The sequence below is a fragment of the Staurois parvus genome, unplaced genomic scaffold (assembly GCF_062004578.1).
Source record: "Staurois parvus isolate SC_StPar_1 unplaced genomic scaffold, SC_StPar_1.0 ptg000056l, whole genome shotgun sequence".
Taxonomy (NCBI): Eukaryota; Metazoa; Chordata; class Amphibia; order Anura; family Ranidae; genus Staurois; species Staurois parvus.
In genome coordinates, this window is record NW_028317852.1 from 11,224,155 (window position 1) to 11,230,154 (window position 6,000).

Here is a 6,000-nt window from a genome sequence, read left to right on the forward strand (position 1 = left end):
CAGGCACATTATAATGGACTATATTTCGGTTTCAACAATGCAGCTTCTCACTCATCTTTATATTCCAATTTCAATTTTTTTTCCCCCCAAACTTCACTAGCACCCTGGCCACATATGAAATAGTGTACTGATGAGGTATTGCCGTGCTGGGTGAACTGTGGAAGATCTTAATAGATGTGCATCTCACACATCATTTGTACTGAAAAATGGGATGCCGCATATTAATATTAAACAGAAAAATACAATCACATAACGAAAAGCAATTTGAATAGTGCTGGAGGTGGGGTTTTAGTTTTAACCTCTTCCTTAAAGGATTGGAAAAACTAGATTGTATTTAGTGACAGACAACAGCAAAAAATGGCAAAGCCAAATAAGAACATATAGAATGTTTATAAAGAAACCACCAGCTACAAAGGCATTAAGTGAAAAGCAAATTGTCATGTATAAAGAATAAGACTGATAAATATAGAATAGACAGGTCAATAGGTCATGTACTCCATAAAGTAGACATAATGGAAGCCAAAGGTTTGACTCTTTGGGGACCATTAGTTGTTGCTTTGAATGAGTAAATACAACCAGTAACAATATAAAGAAAATGATTAATAATATAAAGAATATGATTGCTAAATATAGAATAAACAGACCAATAAGATATTTACCCCATAAAGAAATAACAAAAGCAAATGGTTTGACAAGGGGCCATTTGTTGTTGCTTTGAATGAATAAATGCAGCAGTAAATGTAATAAGGTAAAAAAGAATATTGATAAATATAGAACACAAAGGTGAAAAGGCCATTTACCCCATAAAATAGGCATCATACAAGCATAAGCTTGAGATCATTTGTTGTTGCTTTGAATGAGTAAATACAGCCAATAATAATACAAATACAACGAGTGATAATATATGCAATTGATAAATATGATAGGATTGATAAATAAAGGATAAACAGGCTAATATATTTACCCCACAGACCTAATAAAATCAAAAGCTTTGACTCTTAGGGGACCTTTGTTGTTGCTGTGAGTGAGTATATACAACCATTCACAATATAAATAATATGATTGATAAATATAAAATAAACAGGCCAGTATTTCATTTGCTACGTTTGGCTCTTACAGGCCCATTTATTGTAGCTTTGAATGAGCAAACACAACCATTCATAATCTAAAGAATAGGACTGATAAATAAGGAATAAACAGGCCAATATGTCATTTACCCCATAGACACAATGAAAGCAAAAGCTTTGACTCACAAGGGATCATTTGTTGTGGCTTTGAATAAGTAAATACAAACAATAATAGTATACATAAAAACATTATTAACATAAAGAAAAGGGCTGATAAGTATAGAATAAACAGGTCACTATGTCATTTACCCTACAGACATAACAAAAGCAAAAGCTATGGCATAGTTGTGGCTTTGAATGAGTATATAAAAGCCTTCATAATATAAAGAATATGATTGATGAATAAAAAATAAAAGGGCTAATATGTTATATACCCTATGTGGCTCTTAGGGCCTATTTGTTGTTGCTTTGGATGAGAAAATGCAACCATTCATAATATAAAGAGCAGGATTGATAAACGTAAAATAAACAGGATAATATGTAATTTACTCCATCAACATGATGAAAGCAAAAGCTTTGAAGTAAGGGGGGCATTAGTTGTTGCTTTGAATAGGAATATACAACCACTGATAAATAAAAATAATGTGATTGATAAATATAATGAATGTGATTGGTGAATATAGGTTAATATGCAGGCCAATATTGTCATTTATCCCACAGACCTAATGAAAGCAAAGCTTTGGTTTAAGAGGACCATTGGTTGTTGCTGAAGGAGTATATACAACTATTGACAAACATAAAGAGTGTGATTAATAAATACGAGGAATATTATTAATAAATATATAGAATATGATTAAAGAATACAGATTACGCAGGCCAATAGTATCATTTACCCCAGAGACCTACTGAAAGCAAAGCTTTGACTTTAAGGACCACTAGTTATTGCTTGGAAGAGGATATACAGAACCATTCATAAATGTAAAGAATGTGATTGATATGTATAAAATAAGCAGGCCAATATACCATTAACCCCATAGAGGTAATGAAAACAGAAGCTTTGGCTTAAGGAATCCTTAGCTGATTCTTTGAAGGAGTATACACATGCACTCATGAATATAAAGAATATGATTGATGTATATGGCATATATAGAGGGCAATCGTGCCATTTACCCCACAGACCTAATGTAAGCAAGGCTTTGGAAACCATTAGTTGTGGCTTTAACCGTTCATTATCATAAAGGATATAATTGATAAATATAAAATATACAGGACAATATATCATTTATCCCATAGACACAATGAAAGGAAAAGCTTTGACTTAAGGGGACCAGTAGTAATTGCTTTGAAGGAGTATATACAACCATTCATAAATATAAAGAATCTGATTGATAAATATAAAGAATATAATTGATGACTATAGAATATACAGGCCAATATGTTACTGACCCCATACATCTAATCAAAGTAAAGTCCTTGGCTTTGGGGACCAGTAGGCATTGCTTTAAAGGGGGTTTACAGAACTATTCATTAATATAAAGGATATGATTGATAAAGAATACGATTATTAAATATAACAAATCTTTTTGATAAATATAAAGAATCTGGTTGATAAATATGAAGACTATAATTGATAACTATAGAATATACAGATCAATATGTCATTTACCCCATACATCTAATGAAAGTAAATTCCTTGGCTTTGGGGACCAGTAGGTATTGGTTTAAAGGGGGTATGCAGAACTATTCATTAATATAAAGGATATGATGGATAAAGAGTGCCATTATTAAATATAATGAATCTTATTGATAAATATAAAAAATCTGCTTGATGGATATAGAAATCTCCAGGCCAATATGGTATTGACCCCATAGACCTAAGGAAAGCAAAGTCTTTGGCTTTGGGAACCAGTAGGCATTGCTTTAAAGGGGGTTTACAGAACTATTCATTAATATAAAGAATTTGATTGATAAATTTTAAGAATCTGGCTGATGAATATAGAATCTCCAGGCCAATATGTCATTGACCCCATAGACCTAATGAAAGCAAAGACTTTGGCTTTGGGTGGCAGTACTTTCAAGGGGGTATGTAGAACTATCCATTCTTCTAAAGTTTATTATTGGTAAATTTAAAGAATCTGATGAATAAATTTAAAGAATACAATTGATAAATATAAAGAATACGAATGGTAAATATAGAATCTCCAGGCCAATATGTAATTTAACCCACAGACATAATGAAAGCAAAGCCTGGCTTTGGGGATCAGTAGATATTGCTTTAAAGGGGGTATACAGACCCATTCATCTAAAGTATATGATTGATAAATATGAAGAATTTGATGAATCTATACAATGCAATTGATAAGTATAAAGAATATGATTAATAAATCCAGAATCTCCAGGCCAATATGTCATATACCCCATAGACCTAATGAAAGCAAATACTTTGGCTTTGGGTGCCAGTACTTTAAAGGGGACATACAGAACCATTCATTAGTATAAATGATATGATTGATAAAACAAATATAAAGAATATGATTGCTAAAAAATAAAGAATACGATTGATAAATATAGAATCTCCAGCCCAATATGTCATTTACCCCAGAGATGTAATGAAAGCAAAGACTATGGCTTTGGGGACCAGTAGGTATTGCTTTAAAGGGGGTATACAGAACCAGTCATCTAAAGTATATGATTGATAAATATAAAGAATCTGATCAATAAATCTAAAGAATACAATTGATAAATATAAAGAATACGATTGATAAATCTAGAATCTCCAGGCCAATATGTCATTTGCCCCACAGACGTAATGAAAGCAAAGACTTTGGCTTTGGGTGCCAGTACTTTAAAGGAGGCATAGAGAGCCATTCATCAGTATAAATGATATGATTGATAAAACAAATATAAAGAATAGGACTGATACAAAATAAAGAATATGATTGAATCTCCAGTCCAATATGTCATATACCCCACAGATGTAATGAAAGCAATATCTGTGTCCTAGAGGAGCATTAGTTGTTGCTTGGAAGGTGTATATACATCCATTGAAGAATGTAAAGCATGTGATTGATAACTGGAATATAATGTATAAAATAGGTCCAATAAAAGGCAAGGCTTTGCTCGCAGGGATCCTTAATGGTTGCAGTAAATGAGTATGAATAGGCTGTAGTAGAAGCCATCCGTATCGTGGTAATGACAGGAAAGCTCAGCCTTGATCCCTATCCCTGGCGCATTGTGCGCATTCTAAGGTGACCGGGATGGTGCCAAGGCTCCCAGGAGTCGGGCGATCCTTCTCTCTGCTAATGGCAGAGGGCAATGGCCACCCAGCAGACTAATGACGTTGAATGGCAATGCAGAGTGTATCATTGCCTGTACGGTGTGAGGGGGGCTGAGCACCTGCAATGGCCGGTCCCGCAGTCCTGGGAGCGCTGACTTATACCGGCGCTCAGTACGTGCTGTGAGCCCCACACATCCCACAGCCAGGACCGCACATCACCCCCCTCCCCGGGTCTCCTGCACAATGGGGCGCATTAGTAGCTGAGCTCCGCATTACACACACGCCGCCATGTAAGCCGGGGTGCCGCTCTTACCTCCTCATTTTCCTGTGCCGTCAACAGCTCCAGCCAGCCGCAAGATAATCCTCATGTGAGCCACAAAGGCAGACAGCTGGAGCGCCAGACCGAGCAGCCCCAGCACTGAATGCACCGAGCAAGTGAACAGCACTGAATGCACCAGCACCGACTCCCTCCCCCCCCCCCAGTCCGGTGTGTATTCCTGAATGGCTGTGTCGGTGCCTCCACAGTGCCCCGTCCTGCCCTCCTATTCTTCCTGTGGGTTGCAGTAGTGCTCCTCTCCTCACTTCTCTTCTCAGAGCCGCTTTTTCCTCAGCTCCGTGCACTCCTCTCCGCTTTCCCAGGCAGCTCTACAGTAGCTCCCTCTCTCTCCTCACATTCACAGGCGAACAGAGAAACTCCCCCTTCTACACACATTAGGATCAGCCATACTGCCTTCCAGAGCCTACCTCCCTCTATTGCCATGCAAATCATTAGCATACTGTCACAGGGCAGCTTAACGCTTTCCTCACACATGAGGAGTCTCCCGCTCTCACACATCAGCTGAATTCCGGGTGTGCTGTACCTGGCAATGGGATTGCAATGGGCCCATGCACGACTTAGTGCCTGCCGATTCTTTGCACTTTATCACTCAATTCCACAAGTGCGGCATGTCTTTTGGCATTTTCTTTACAGAATTGCGTTTGCATTGCGTTCACATCTATTTTGGTGCCACAAATGCAGCAGGCTTTACTTTCCTTTAGCCAGTTTACAACATTGCAATTTGTTATGCGTCTGTTGCAGGGATTTTTTTCTCTCAGAGAATAGGTGCAGGCACTTCCCCCTTCCATGTCCCCATCTCCGAGCACCATCCCTTGGTGTCTCCCCCTACCCACCTCCGAGCACCATCCCTTGGTGTCTCCCCCTACCCACCTCCGAGCACCATCCCTTGGTGTCTCCCCCTACCCACCTCCGAGCACTATCTTTTGGTGTTTTCCCCTACCCACCTCCCAGATCAATCCCTTGGTGTACCCCCCTACCCACCTCCGAGCACCATCTTTTGGTGTTTTCCCCTACCCACCTTCCAGATCAATCCCTTGGTGTCTCCCCCTACACACCTCCGAGCACCATCCCTTGGTGTCTCCCCCTACCCACCTCCCAGCTCCATCTCTTGGCGTCTCCCCCTACCCACCTCCGTGCACCATCCCTTGGTGTCTCCCCCTACCCACCTTCCAGCTCCATCCCTTGGTGTCTCCCCCCACCCACCTTCCAGCTCCATCCCTTGGTGTCTCCCCATACCCACCTGCCAGCACCATCCCTTGGTGTCTCCTCCTACCCACCTTCCAGCTCAATCCCTTGATGTCTCCCCCTACCCACCTCCG

General features: G+C 39.4%; 1 protein-coding gene across 1 annotated transcript in view; it reads right to left on the reverse strand.

The window, feature by feature from the left end:
• Positions 1 to 5,040, reverse strand: part of PLXNA2 (plexin A2) — a 502,290-nt gene extending 497,250 nt beyond the window's left edge. Inside the window, exon 1 of the mRNA XM_089668339.1 lies at positions 4,658 to 5,040. The gene's annotated coding sequence lies outside the window, so the exon portion shown is untranslated. The remainder of the gene's footprint in view (positions 1 to 4,657) is intronic.
• Between the last annotated feature and the right edge of the window lie 960 nt (positions 5,041 to 6,000).